The sequence below is a fragment of the Arvicanthis niloticus genome, chromosome 8, assembly GCF_011762505.2.
Source record: "Arvicanthis niloticus isolate mArvNil1 chromosome 8, mArvNil1.pat.X, whole genome shotgun sequence".
NCBI lineage: Eukaryota > Metazoa > Chordata > Mammalia > Rodentia > Muridae > Arvicanthis > Arvicanthis niloticus.
Genome location: NC_047665.1, coordinates 30,720,847 through 30,735,951, shown reverse-complemented (window position 1 = coordinate 30,735,951; position 15,105 = coordinate 30,720,847). Strand labels below are relative to the sequence as shown.

The window sequence follows — 15,105 nt, the reverse complement described above, 5'->3', positions numbered from 1 at the left end:
ATCCCTCCCTGTCAGAACCTGGAAGAATGGTGTCTTTGTTGGTGTGAAAAATTACTACCGGCTGTGAAGTCCTGCCCCGCCCTCCTGCTATGTAAGAACCACACAGCTATCATCCATTGCCCGTGGAAGAATGAGCCTTTACCACGGTTTGTGTGGCCAAACTGAGAAGTGTGGGCTCTGGTCAGTGTGTCCACATGTGAGAGTGTGTGGAGGTGAGGTGTGTGTTAGGAATGGGCGTGTGTGTGTGTGTGTGTGTGTGTGTTAGGTGAGTTTGTATGAGCAAACCTGTAGAAATTGTATGATTGTGTGTATGTGTGTGTGTGTGTGTGTGTGTGTGTGTGTGTGTGAGAGAGAGAGAGAGAGAGAGAGAGAGAGAGAGAGAGAGAGAATGTGAGGGAGGATATCTTCATTAGTAAGTCAGACTTTAAATTCATGATCATCTGAAGCCACCAACTTAAATGAATACTCTTTTTCTTCAGCTCAAGAGAGGCTTTATAACGCTGGTTGAGAGTCTACAGGAACATTTACCTTTAAGCAGACATGAGCTAGCACTAGACAACAAAGGTTTCAACAACAACATCAACAACAACAACAACAATCAAAAGGCAGAGAGTTATGAGCAAGTGAAGAAATGATCTGGGGATCGAAGTGCCCCGATTTCTTGCTCAAAACCTGTTTGTTCCTGCTCATGGTGGGGACGCGGATTCCTGCGTTCACTCGAACTTGGCTCGTCTGGCTTGGTGGCTGTAACATTGAAGATGTGTGTGAGCTCATGTGAACTGACCTTTGCGCAAATACATTGTAAACGAAGCTGTACAGGAAAAGCTGTAGACACCAATCCTTGCCACACAGGCTCCCCTGAAGTCACTCTTCCTACAAAATGAAAACATAGTTAGGAGTATGCTGTGTGGTTCATGTTAAGACTCTTAAGTCCCAGAACATTTCCAGGACCGAAGTGGGGACATTAGGGCCTTTCTGGGTACTCTGTGACACCATCCTCTGAGTAGCTGGAGTGTGCAAACAGAGCCAGAAGGTGCCTGCCACAGACTGGCTCGTTTCTCTTCTTCACGTTTCATGTGTCACCACTTCCTCCAGTGACAAAAGTGACTCCATGCCTACTCTGTTTTACTGAGGGGGATGACTGCCTTCTACCCTTTACCTCGTCATTTGCTTAGTAAACATCTACCATCTGTTCTGAGCACCGAGAAGACAGCGATGAGTTAGAAAGAGATGCAGGGCTGGAGAGATGGCTCAGGGCTTCAGAGCCCTTGCATCTCTTGCACAGGACCAGGCTCAGTTCCCAGCGCCCAAATGGAGGCTCCTGGCTGCCTGTAAGTCCAGGGCTGGGGCATCTGATGCCCTCCTTGACCATCAAGGGCACCAAACAAGCACATGGTACACATGGATACACAGAAGGCAAAATACTCAAACACATCAAAATGTGATACTAAGAATCAGATGCCTGAGTTCTGGCTGTGGGAGCTGGATTTCCCAGACCACTACTGTGGGCTGACACTCACTAGGGGCTTTACACTTTGATTTAATCTCCAGCAATTATAGCCAATTCCTTTAAAAACCTCTCTGTTCCAAAGACTGCCTGAAAATCAGTTACTGTGCTTGGTGTCTGACACAGAGTAGATATGGAGAAATGGCAGCCGCCATTGACACTACTAAGTTCGAACCCTTTGTTTCAGTGGGGGCAGAAATGAAATCTTGTTCATCTCACTCACAAGGCCCCTGAGTGTTTAGCACAGTGCCTGGCACGCACTAGGCATTTGATAACAATTGTATCATAGGTTTTCATGTACAGAGATGACTGATATCAAATGTCAAACTTAACAAACTATAAGAGGAACATTAAGCATCTGTGACCCCCCTGGCCCTCAGCAATAGGCAAAGAGACACCTTGTTGGTGGTGGTGTTCTTATATCAGTCAGGGGCAGAGCAGATGGCAGTCAGTCCTTTGCTCATCCTAGCTTGAAGCCTGGCTTGGTGGCCAAAGCTGTTTTATGCCTAGGATTCATAAAAATCAAGGGAAGTGGAGCAGCGTGAGTGTTATGAAGAGAGATGGAACTGGACCCTTGAGGTGGAGAGGAATAGCCCAATATGAGTGGCCAGCCCTGCCACTTAGAGCCATGGTGAGGTCCCAACATGAGCTGCCACTGAGAGCCAAGTCTGTGGCTATGCAGTGACAGGACTCAGTGTCAATGTCCATGGTCACTGGACACTGGAGAATATGGGGATGTCCCTGGTCAGGGCAGCCAGAGATACCCTGTCCCAAAAAAGAAAGAAGGAAGGAAGAAAAGAAAGAAGAAAAGAAGAAAGGAAGGGAGAAGAGAAGGGAAGGGAGGGGAGGGGAGGGGAGGGGAGGGGAGGGGAGGGGAGGGGAGGGGAGGGGAGGGGAGGGGAGGGAAAAGAAAAGGAAAAGAAAAGAAAAGAAAAGAAAAGAAAAGAAAAGAAAAGAAAAGGAGACCAGTCAGTCATGGATGGGAACCTTCAAAACCACGAGACAAAATAATCTTTCCATGCGTGTGAGTGTGTGTCTATCTGTGTGGTATGTATGTAAGATTTCTGTGCATGTCAGGGACTATGCATGCCCATACTTGCATGTAGATGCCAGGGGAGGGCTTTGTATGTCTGATCCTATCACCCTCTTCGTTGTTGTGTGGAGAGAGTCTCTCACTAGATCTGGAACTAAGCTGGTAGTGGTCCTCCTGTCTCAACCCCCATGGTTCTGTGGTTGCATGCACATGTGCACACATGACCATGCCTAACTTTTTATATGGGTTCTAAAGATTTAAGCTCAGGTCTACATGCTTATACAGCAAGTGTGCCTATCCATGGAGCCATGTCCCTATGCCTATACTCATGTGTGTGTACACATGTGGGCATGCATGTATGTGTGCATGTGTGTATATGTGTACATGCATGTGTGCAGGTATGTGTGTACATGTGAGCGTGTTTGTATATATATATGTGTGTGTGTATGCATGTGTGTATGTGTGTGCATGGTTGTGTATGTGTGTGGGTATGTGTATGTATGTGTATATATGCATATGTATGTGTATATATATATGTGTGTATATATGTGTGCATGGTTGTGTATATGTGTATATATGTATATATGTGTATGTGTGTATATATGTGTGTGTTGCATGGTTGTGAATGTGTATGGGTATGTGTGTATACGTGTATGTGTGTGTATGTGTGTGCATGGTTGTGTATGTGTGTGGGTATGTTTATGTATATGTGTGTGTATGTATGTGTGTGTATGGTTGTGAATGTATATGGGTATGTGTGTATATGTGTGTGTCCATGGTTGTGAATGTGTGTGTGTGTGTGTATATATGTGCATGTGTGTGTGTATGGTTGTGAATGTGTATGGGTATGTGTGTATATGTGTGTGTCCATGGTTGTGAATGTGTGTGTGTGTATATATGTGCATGTGTGTATATATGTGTGTGTATGTGTGTGCATGGTTGTGTATGTGTGTGCATAGTTGTGTATGGGTATGTGTATGTATGCATGCGTATGTGTATGTGTGTGTGAGTGTGTGTGTGTGAAGACAGGCTCTCCCTGTGTAGATCAGACATGTCTTCAGCTTGTCCTCATCCTGCCTCAGCTTCCTGGGTGCTGGGAGTGCTGGTTTATGCCATGGTGTAGATTCCGCTTTTTCTTTTGATGTTGATTCTCTCGAGTGTTAATTATAGCAAGGCAAGTTTACTGATGCACCCTGTGTATACTGTACCAGACAATCTATAACAAGGGGGTTCCTAAAAAGGGACCCTCTCCCACTTTCCTTTAAGTGTGTGACGTTCTAGTAGGTCTACCATGCGTCAGGGTAGACCCTACATCCAAGGGTATTTGGGCAGCACAAACTGGATTTGACGGGTTCAAAACAAAACGAACAGGGATGCTGATGGGTGAGGATGTGGGGGCGGATCTGGGAAGAGCAGGAGTGGTTATAACTAAAATACATCGTATGAAGTTCTCAAGTAATTAATTAAAATATTTATGTTTTAAAGAGGGACTTTCCCTTGTGCAAGCCCACTTTTGAGTAGTTCTTAAGGATGTTACCATATGTTCCTTCTGCATGTTATGCTGTCTACTCAAGGAAAGTAAAAGGAGAGGAGAGAGCGAAGTGGGCAGCTACCAACCTCGTATCCGTGCCACTTTGGCTCAGTGGGGTTCGAAGACAGGTGAATTTCAGCCAAGGTACCTCTCCAAATATTTGCTTTTGGTAACTGAAGTTGAGATGATTATCGATGCCATGAAAAACAAGATCAAAGAAAAGTCACTGTGAGTCCCTAATGTGGCAGCTCAGCCGCCCGGCTCTTGGCATAACCCCGAGGGAGCTCTGCTCAGCAGCGGTTCCGGATGAGTCTCTTGTGAAATCGCCTGTGAGACAGCGATGCGGCCATTTCAGAACCTCAGAACCAGGAAGCCATTCCCTGGAAGAACAGAGGGAGTCTCAGTGTGGTTGCCCCAGATGAGGGGAGAGAAGTTTCCAATTTCCAAAGCACTGTCGCCCTGCCCCACCCTCTGCATCTCTCTGTGGGAGCCACGACCCAGCCCACACCCCACAGGCAGTGCCTCAGCACAGACAGTCCTTGTGTTCGGTCTTAAATGACCTCAAAGGCTCACATGGTCTTCAGATGGCACATGCTCGAAAAGAGAATATCGGGAGCCTAAGGCCTCCCCCTCCCCCCTCCCCTCCCCCTCCCCCTCCCCTCCCCCTCCCCCTCCCCTCCCCCTCCCCCCTCCCCCTCCCCCCTCCCCCTCCCCCTCCCATTTCTCTTCCTCTATTTTCTTCTCTTTGCTCCACCACCACAGTTCCAGAGGTAGCAGGCTGACCAGCGGAGGACTGGAGCTTCCAATAACGTGAGCTAAAATAAACCCCATTGTTTAGGTGCCCATCATCTTAGGTATGGGCACATAAAGCTCACTAATACCCACTGTGCGCACTCTACCTTGCCACTCCCCATTACAAGGATTCCCTAAAGGAGTCCGGAGAACACTGACACCTGATGTTACCCCATGGTTCAGCCTGTGTGGGACTAAGTAAGCTTTAATATGTTTCTCTGCTCAAGGCTCTGTCATGGCAGAAGGTTCACTTTGCTCTGCAGGGCTCCACGTTTAAGTTCCCAGGGAGCTCTGCTTTCCGGGATTTTACAGAAGTCACTCTAGGTGATGGTGCCATAGATTGGGAACGTTATAGCTTCAATGTTAAAAAATCTCAATTAAATTTTCTTAATACAAAAATATGAAAAAGATGCCTGAAAGTTCTTTTACTTAAAATATCTTATCAGTATATTCTCAAAGGACAGGAACACTTGCAACTACTTATTCCTAGTGTATTGGATATAGTCACCTTCACAGTTCATTAATGATGAAATTCTCATTCTGAGGACATCCCTAAACCCTGTCATTGTGACTAGTTAATGAGGCTTAAAACTTGGACCAGTCATGCCTAGACCTGCAGAAGGTTTGAACCGTGTGGGAGAAAAGCCAGGGAGAAGCACCACTACTCAAGGGTGAGCTGGGACAAGAGCTGTTTCAAAGACATGTTCTTATTGAAAATAAAACTAGGGAAATGCAGTTAATTTTAAAAATGTTTCATGCTGAATAGGCTAGAACATTAAACGGCAGGTGGATCCCCATTTACCGCAGCCTACCAGCCTTCAAAATGCATGCTGGCATTACCAATGTGAGTTTTCATGACTCATCAGGGGTTTTTTGTTGTTTTTTGTTTTTTACAGGTCCTTTATTCACTAAGATTTATTTCTTACCCCCCCCCCCATATAGACGTTCATTCTGTTTTCACAGTTGGTTATGGGCACATGGCAGGACAGTGAAAATCTTCAGATTGTGGCCCCAGCTGATCCAGCCCCCACCCCACGGTCTTCCAGCTCTCAGTCTTAGCTCGGGTCCTTTTCGCTGTTTCAACAGCGCCTAGGTGTCCTACTGAAGGCATCTCATGTTTGTGAGCACATGGGATGAGCCTATGGAAAGACTAGTTTGTGGTAGAAGCTATATCAAGAGGGCCAGAGCAACACAGCAGTTAAAACAAAACACAACAACAACGAACTCCTATGCCTAACTGATATGCCTATCAGCAATGTCTTGATTCTATTCCAAGAGTGACAAAAGAAAATGACTGTCATCCAGGCATGGCTTACAGACTTGCAGCTCTGAGCCCCGGTCTGTGGGCAAACAGCACAGGTCAAAGAAGTAGTCTTCAAATGAAACCCCACAGGACAAGGTGACACTCTGATTGGTTGATGACAGTGTGAGCATGTGCTTGAAGCAGCCTAACACCGCACCTCCCCTCAGAACAACTACTTTGTAAAGAGGTCTCTCTCATCCCCAGGAGTGAACTTCAAATTCCCCCCAGATCCCTGAAAGTGCAGCTAGCACCAAACTCTGTGTGTGGCAATGGCCTGGCATGGTGAAGAGAAAGCTTAATGTGTAAATTAGACCTAGTAAGAAAGAAAGCCAATAATACAGCAGACTGATTATAGGAACATATCATAGCAAATGCTATTAAAACCTTATGAAGTGCTTCTTTCTGCAAATTTCTCTGTGATTTTCCCAGAGCATGGTTGTCCAAGGGATACTGAAGCGAGGAGGCCCTGGGAACCGAGGAGGCCCTGGATCAGGAAGGGGTGTGGCTTATATTTGATACTTCAGGTTCAGTTTGTAACTGATGATTAAGGTCTAAACCGAGAGTTTCCAGGTTCTTGGCATCTTATTCAAGTGAAATAAGTTCATGAATAGTGCAAAATAGAAAAGAAAATTAAAACTTTATTTCAAAAGTAAACAGTAGCTCAGATCAGAAAGAAGCCATCATGAGTGGTAGCAGACCTTGGGGTTGAGAGTACTCCAGGGCCCCAGTTTGTGCTTTGTATGGGATTAAAGAGAGAGAGAAGTTTGGTTGCTACAGGGCATAGTGTGGATGGTTCTCTTCCTTTGATTGATAGGTTTGGATCATCCATGTAAGTAAGCCTTTGCTCTTTGCACATGTCTCCTCCAATCATGTATCTGATTTTAATCATATCGATCCCAATTATGCAAAGGTATAAGGTTACGGTAAGATGGGGGTTCTCCCTAAAAGTTCACTCCCAGCACACAGTGTGTCTTATTGCACATGCATCCAAACCCAGTCAAAGTCAAATTGGCCTCCTGCCTCCCATACCCAGATATGTTCTGAAATACGTGTGAATAGAAATAGAAACTATCCATGAAAGGGAGTTTTTGACAGTGGTTAGAAAAACTTATCCCACTGTTCTGAGGGGGGGTGTATGTGCAGCCCAGGGAAGATGGGGTCCTAGGATGCTAAGTGTACTGTCAGGGGGATGTCTGTGCAGCCTGTTGCTAAGCGTCCTGTCAGAAGTTGGTCCTGCTTAGTTGTTTGTCAACTAGGCACAAAGTAGCAGTTTGGGAAAATGACTCCGTTGCCAATAGGTAAGTGTGTAGTGCAGGTTCTTCATTAATGATTGATGTGGGAGGGCCCAGGCCATTGTGGGCGGTGCCATCTCTGGGCAGGTGGTCCTGGGGTATATAAGAGAGCAAACAATGCCCAGTACTTGGGAAACAGGGGCAGGTGGATCTCTGTGAGTTCGAGGTCAGTCTGGTCTATATAATGAGGTCCAGGACTGCCAGGGTCACATAGTGAGACACTGTCTACAAAACCACAAAAACAAACAAGGAAGGAAGGAAGGAAGGAAGGAAGGAAGGAAGGAAGGAAGGAAATCCTGGCTCAATAACAGCACTGGCTCTCTTCCAGATTTCTGAGTTCAATTCCCAGCAACCACACAGTAGATCACAACAATCTATAATGTGATCTGATGCCCTTTTCTGGCATGCAGGTGTATATGCAAATAGAGTACTCATATACATAAAATAAATACATTTTAAAAAAGAAAAAAGAAAAAAATCTCTGAGTGCCAGCCAGTAAGCAGCACTCCTCTGTGGCCTCTGCTTCAGTTCCTGCCTCGACTTTCTTCATTTGGGTTTTTATGCATTTTTATTTTGCCTCCATATATGTCTATGTACATATATGTCTTTGTACATATATGTCTATGTACATGCATGTCTGATATCTGAGGAGGCCAAAAGAGGGTGTCAGATCCCTGCAACTGGAGTTACAGGTAGTTGGTTGTGACCTGAAGTCATCTGGGTGCTGAGGCTCAAACCTGAGTCCTCTAGAAAAGCAGTCAATGATCTTAACCACAGAGCCACCTCCCCAGCACCTACTTCATACATTTTAAATATTTTTGGTTGGTTGGTTGCTTTTGGCTTTTCAGGAAAGGGTTTCTCTGTATAGCCTTGGATGTCCTGGAACTTGCTCTATAGACCAGACTGGTCTCAACCTCAGAAATCTGGCTGTCTCTGCCTCCTGAGTGCTGGGATTAAAAACACGAACCTTTACATTGTATATGTCATATGTTAACATGTTATATGTTCTATTGGAGATGCACGTGGTTGTAACTGTTCTATTGATGATTAGATGCTGTTGTTCAGTTATAATTTATAATATTTATCATAAGAAGGCACACACAGGAGGAAATTGTGGGTTTAATTTGTCTTCATTTTCCAGTATTCTTGCCTTGGAGAATGTCCCTTCTAGAGAAGAGGGGAGGGCTGTACAAGTGGAATTTCAAACATCTGCACCAAATGTTTCACACCATAACTTTACTCTTTGTTTTAGTGATTCTAGTTGGAAGTTGGCTATGGCAGTTTACACGTATAGTCTCAAGACTTAGGTGATAGGAGCAGTAGGATCAGGAGTTCAAGGTCCTCCTTAGTTACATAGAAAGTTCAAGACCAGCCTGAGCTACATGCAGCTCTCTCTAGAACTATCTAACAAACTAAATAAATAAATAAATAAAATTACTCTATCTCAGCTGTTCTCAACCTATGGGTTGCAACCACATTGGGGTCATATTAGATATCCTGCCTATCAGAGATTTACATTATTAATCCTAACAGTAGCAAAATTACAATTATGAAGTAGCAACAAAATAAGTTTATGGTTGGGGGTCATCACAACATAAGGGACTGTATTAAAAGGTTAGAAAGTTGAGAACCACTGATCGATCTGGTCTTTAATGAGACCCACATTCATATACCATTGATTCTCTCAGCTGTGTCCCCCACAGCTATTGGTTGAACATGACTTTGGCGGACTTCAAAGAGATCTCTCTAAGACAAAGGTGTTTCCTAATCACAATGACGCCCCCTACTACTGCTCTTTAGCCATCTTGGCATTCCACAGGTGCCAAAGTGGCCCATGGTTAAGAAAAAAAAAATCACTATGCTGCCTGCTGCCATCCTCCCTGGCATGACTCCTTATCCCTGCACACAGAAAGTCAAAAATAAAACACTCCAGAAACATTGGTCTGATGCTGTCTTTTAAAAAAGAAAGAAAAGAAGCACGTGTCTAGACTTAGCCTGAAAACACAAGGGTACAGCCAAGTCAGCATGGTTATTAAGTATACACACTGGAAAATCCATAACACACACACACACACACACACACACACACACACACACACACACACACACACACAGAGCACAGCACAGCACAGCACATAAAGTTCCACCCCCAGCCCCCAGGTGCGGCATGCATATTACATGACGTGATAACTCTGCAGCTCTAAAGAGATACATTAGTAGATTGAAATAACACATTTTTCCTTTGAACTGATGAAAAGATCCCTGGGCGATTTTGAAGGCTGGGCTGGGTGTTTGCGAAGAGTGAAGTAATTCACAAGAGGTTTGCTAGGCTTGTGCAAATACACCATGCCGGAGAGGAAAACAGATGCAAAACCAGGCTCCTTGGCTTCGTGGATCTAAGGAGGAGAGTTTGCTCCTTGGGTGAGTTTTCTGGAAGCCCTGCAGAGGCTGTGTTCACCCCACAGATGCGCAGTGTTCACTGGTAAACTGGGCTCGCCAGGCCTGTTTGTGAAGAACAAGTGCCAAACCAAAGAAAACCCAGAGCCTGCTGCCTGTGGAACGAAGTCACAGGTAAGGGCTTAGAGTGTGTCCTGACCACTCCTGACAGCTGCAGGGCAGAACTGGAAGCAACTTCCGCTCAGCAGACAAAGGAGAGGAGAGAGGACTGTGGCAGGGTGTCCTTCTTTCCTTTGGAGTTTTAACAATAGCAGAAACCAATCTCTGGGACTAGGCTGTCAGAAAAGTAAGAGTCCCCTGGCTTCATTAGTCTTTATTCCCCTGTCCCTGTCCTTGCCTCTGTAGCAGAGGGCTGTTCACAGTGTTTGAGGGACTGTTGGGGGTGAATGCAGATTGTGTGTTTGTGTGTGTGTGTGTGTGTGCATGTGCGTTCATGTGTGTGTTTTCATGCTTTTTAAAGTTCTTTTTATTTTATTGTCTTTGAATAATAGCTGGGGCATGGAGAGATGGAGAGAGGACTCAGGGGTTAAGGGCACTTGGTGCTGTTACAGAGGGACCCAGGTTAGATTCCCAGCACCCACAAGGTAGTTCATAACCAACCACCTGTAACTCCAGATCCAGGGGATCTGACACACTATGATCTCCCCAGGCACTCACATGTATGTTGTGCACTTACATACATATAGACAAAGCACTCATACACATAAAATAAAAATAAAGAAATCTTTAAAAATGAAAAAAAAAAAAAAAAACCTGGACAGAGGCACAAAAACTGCCTAAAATGAAACTGCTAGGAGCACAGGCTAGCCCAGGGACAAGCTTTCTTCATGCTGCTTCTCGTTCCTCAGCAGCACTTCAACAGACCAGTAAGGAGACAAACTTTTCTTGCTGGAGACTGTCCCCATTATAAGGGCAAATGAGCCCTGATACTTCTGACAAGCTACAAGTCTGCCAAGCTGAAACCCAAACTCGAGAAAGGAACGTACATCGAAAGTTTGCACTCAGGAGTGGGCATGTTGCATTATGAATTAAATTACAGGATTCAAAGGGGGTACTGTGCTGTGGCTAAGAGACAGCACTCATCCGGCTGTGCCAGGCCCTGGGTTCCAGCTCCTCCAGAAAAAGAGTTATTCTTCAATCATTTCCCTTCCTAAAAATGACAGGAAGGAAAGCTAGCTCTGCTTTCTCTTTCAGAAAGGTGCCTCATGAAAGCTGAGGAAAGCTTTGTGGCCGGGGCCTCTAGCATTCCTGACAGACTGGGCTGAGAGTAGCCACAACCCAGGGCAAGAGTGTGCTCACACATACTCCAAAGCTCACGAAGGACTTTGGTGGGATACTACCCAGAAATCCCTGGGTAGGCATCTCTGGCACCTTGTTCTGACACCTGCCTCCAGATGAATAGCTACCTTGGCCTTGCCCACATTTCATCAGGCCAGGTCTGTTGTTCTGCAGACTCACCTAGCTGCCTCCTGTCTCCATCTGGAATTCAGAGTTTTCCAATACCCTGACCAACCACCAAGACAACCAAGGCAAAGTCCAGAACGCAGAACCCCAAAACTCAATCAAATACTGGTCCTCTGGGCTGGATCTGACTCAGTGGTAACATCTTTACATGCCTGGGGCCCTGGATCCTGGAATGAATAGAAGCTTTCCCATAGCTGCCTGAAGATGAAGATGTAGAATTCTCAGCTCCTCCTGCACCATGCCTGCCTGGATGCTGCCATGTTCCTGCCTTGATGATAATGGACTGAACCTGTAAGCCAGCCCCAATTAAATGTTGTCCTTTATAAGAGTTGCCTTGGTCATGGTGTCTCTTCACAGCAGTAAAACCCTAAGTAAGATAGTACCAGGGACTTGGGGTATTGCTGTTGTAGGTCTAACCATGTTTTTGTTTAGAAGAATGTGGATTTGGGGACTTTAGATTTGGAAACCCATGGGCTGCTTTAAGTCCGGGCTGTCCTAGAAGAAATATGGAAGACAGTGGTGCTTGAGGTTGATTTGAACTGTGTAGGCCTGCTGGCCCAAGATGTTTTCCAATGGAGAAGAATGTTAGTGTGTGGCCTAGAGACTATTTTTGTGATATTTTGGTGAAGAAAATGGCTGCCTTTCCCCATTGCCCCAAGAATCTGCCTGAGGCTCAGAGATTTAGATTGATTGCGTTGAAAAAGGAAGTCTCAAAACAGCCTGGTGTAAATTCAGTTGTGTAGTTACTAAAGTTCACTATTTATTTATTTATTTATTTAATATGAGTCTGTTTTCAGACACACCAGAAGAGGGCATCAGACCATTATAGATGATTGTGAGCCAACATGTGGTTGCTGGAAGTTGAACTCAGAACCTCTGGAAGAGCAGTCAGTGCCCTTAACTACTGAGCCATCTCTCCTGCTATCAAAGTTCACTCTTTTGAAGAGCATTTTAATGAGAAGGAGCAAGCTGAAAAAGAAAAAAATATGAAATATATAGTTCAAGTATTAAAGGGCACAAGGAAGTATAATCCTATAGGTATATGTTCTAGGAGTAAACAGATTAAGGGTATGGGATTTTGGGGTAAGATCCCACCCAGCTAAATCTAGGTCCAGGCATGGTGGTACACACCTTCAATCCCAGGAGACAAAGCCATGCAGATCTTTGATTTCAAGGTCAATCTACAGAGCAAGTTCTAGGAGAGCCAGGCTAAGGCAGTGAAGGAGTTAGAAAACAGAAAGCTAGTGATAGAACAAGGGGGTCCATGTTCCATCTCCAGCAAGCAGCAGAACTCAGCAGTTTTGGCCACGTGGCTCTGACATTGGAGTCCAGAAAAGAAGGGACTACTGAGACAATTGATGCTGGTTAGCTGGATCTAAGAAATTAGTAGTGATTAAGAAGAGACCAGCACCACTGAGGTGAAATCTGGGAATTGTTTTCTGAGAGCACAACGGAGTCGTGTTCTAGAGATAGTCAAGGTTGTATCTCATGCTGCAGCTGGACTTGGTAATCTATAGAAATCACCCAGGTGATACTGGTTTTGAAGGTATGAAGGGGTTTTGGAGAAAAGCTGAGGCTTGGCACTGTGAGAGGCCAGGGAAGGACATTGGTGAAGGTGCAGCCCAGGGCTGAAGGGGGGTTGTGCAAAGAAATTGAGTCTTGGCACCATGAAGACAGCCTATAAGAGCTATTGGTGAAGCCTAGTTGCAACAGAAGATCCCAGTGTATTGGAGATGCCAATGCTGTGGGACGATCACCAAGGACAGCAGCAGCAGGAGTGGAGTCAAGTGACACAAGTCAAGCTGGACAAGTGACACAAGTCCTTTGGAGGAGCCCAGAAGATCATGTATGGATCCCAGACACTGGAACAAGAAGCTGTGAAGTTGAAGTTGACTTGAAGACTTCAAGATGTTAAAGATGCCAGAACCATGGGATACTTGCCTTGGAAAGCTGCTAACAGGGAGTGGAACCAACCCAGGAGAAAGAAGTTTGTTGCAGTCAACAAAGATGAAAAAGGAGCTAGAGATTTGATGACTGCTTTGACATCAGACAAGGAGATGCAGAGTTTGGAGTTTGTCTATCTGGGATTTTTTGTCTTGCTTGGGGGGGGGGGGTTACAGTTAAGTGATTGGGTGAATCTCAGAAGAGACCTTGAACTTTGAACTTTTAACATTGTTGAGACTGTTATAGACTATGGGGATTTTGGAAGTTGGAGTAAACATGTTTTTTTATTATGCTGTGGCTAAGTGTGGCCCCCATAGACTCACGTCTTTAAATAAGCCTATGGGGATACAGGAAGTAGAATGTGGTGCTTTGTATATGCTTGACCCAGGGAAGAGTACTATTAGGAGGTGTGGCCTTGTTGGAGTAGGTGTGGCCTTGTTGGAGTAGGTGTGTCACTGTGAGTGTGGGCTTTAAGACCCTCATCCTAGCCTCCTGGAAGTCAGTCTTTTCCCAGCTCCCTTCAGAACAAGAGGTGGAACTCTCAGTTCCTCCAGCCCCATGTCTACCTGGATGCTGCCATGCCCCCACCTTGATGATAATGGACTGAACCTCTGAACCTGTAAGGCAGCCCCAATTAAATGTTGTCCTTTATAAGAGTAGCCTTGGTCATGGAGTCTGTTCACAGAAGTAAAACCCTAACTAAGACAAGTCCCAGGGAGATGAGCTCACAGTTGAGAATGGCCTTCCCATAGTTCTGGGCATTGTTTTGGTTTTTTTTTTGTTTGTTTGTTTGTTTTTTCCTGTGTGTTCATGTGTCCTAGTTCAGTCTTCTGTTGCTGTGATAAAATGCTGACCAAAAACGACTTAGGAGAGGAAAGACCGTATTGCATCATAGAGTTCCCGGGTCACACAATCCATCACTGACCTGATCTCAGGGCTGAAACCTGAAGGCAGGAACGCTGCTTGCTGGGTTAGTCTCCACAGCTTGCTCAGGTTGCTTTCTTATGCAACCCCGGGGCCACCAGCCTAGGGGTGGCACTTCCAGGATTGGTGGGCCCTCCAACAACAATTATTAATCAAGAAAAAAAACCCTACAGGTCAGTTTGATGGAGGCATTGATTTCGACTGAGATTCCCTCTTCCCCAATAACCCTAGCTGTGTCAAGTTGATGAAAAACTAGCCTGCTGGGTGGCTACTCATGGTCTTCATAGGAATAACATAGGAGTATCATAGGAATAACAGTCTACTGGTCTGTGTAAATCTACAGCTGCCAGGAAGCTCAGAAAACATCGGCCGGCTGAAACGAGAGTGACAGAAGCATGCCTAGCTAGGATATAGCCTGGTCTGGGTGAACTACACCCTGCGCCCATTTTCTCTGTCCAGGGATCTAGGTCAAATGAAAATGGCTCCATCCTCACACAGACTCCTCCCCGAGAGCATATTCTGGACCGGTCTTAGCCTTGGAGACCATGTGACCCACACCGCAGGTGCTTGGGCAATACAGACTCCCCTGAGACTCAGTTACCTGAAGCTGCTCTTTGGACTTCCTCCCCACTTCAGGCTTGAGCCAGCCTGTGTTTTTCAGAACATGGGGACAGCTCTGTCCACCCACATTTCATCTCCTTCCACATACTGATACTTATCAAAGGGACAGCCTACTTGGTGAGGGGCCGCATATTAATGTAGGGAATGCTATGTCCTGATGGGAAGTCCAAGGGCAGACCGGTCCAAGGGCCCTCTTATAGCACGCATAACTTTGCATCCCTCCAAGCCTCTGGTGCT

At 45.5% G+C, this 15,105-nt stretch overlaps 1 non-coding gene across 1 annotated transcript; it reads left to right on the top strand.

Moving 5' to 3' along the window:
* The first annotated feature begins 1,878 nt into the window (after window positions 1-1,878).
* LOC117714430 (small nucleolar RNA SNORA48) lies at window positions 1,879-2,026 on the top strand. The gene has a single exon (XR_004607516.1). It is a non-coding gene; the product is annotated as a small nucleolar RNA SNORA48 (small nucleolar RNA).
* Window positions 2,027-15,105: the final 13,079 nt, after the last annotated feature.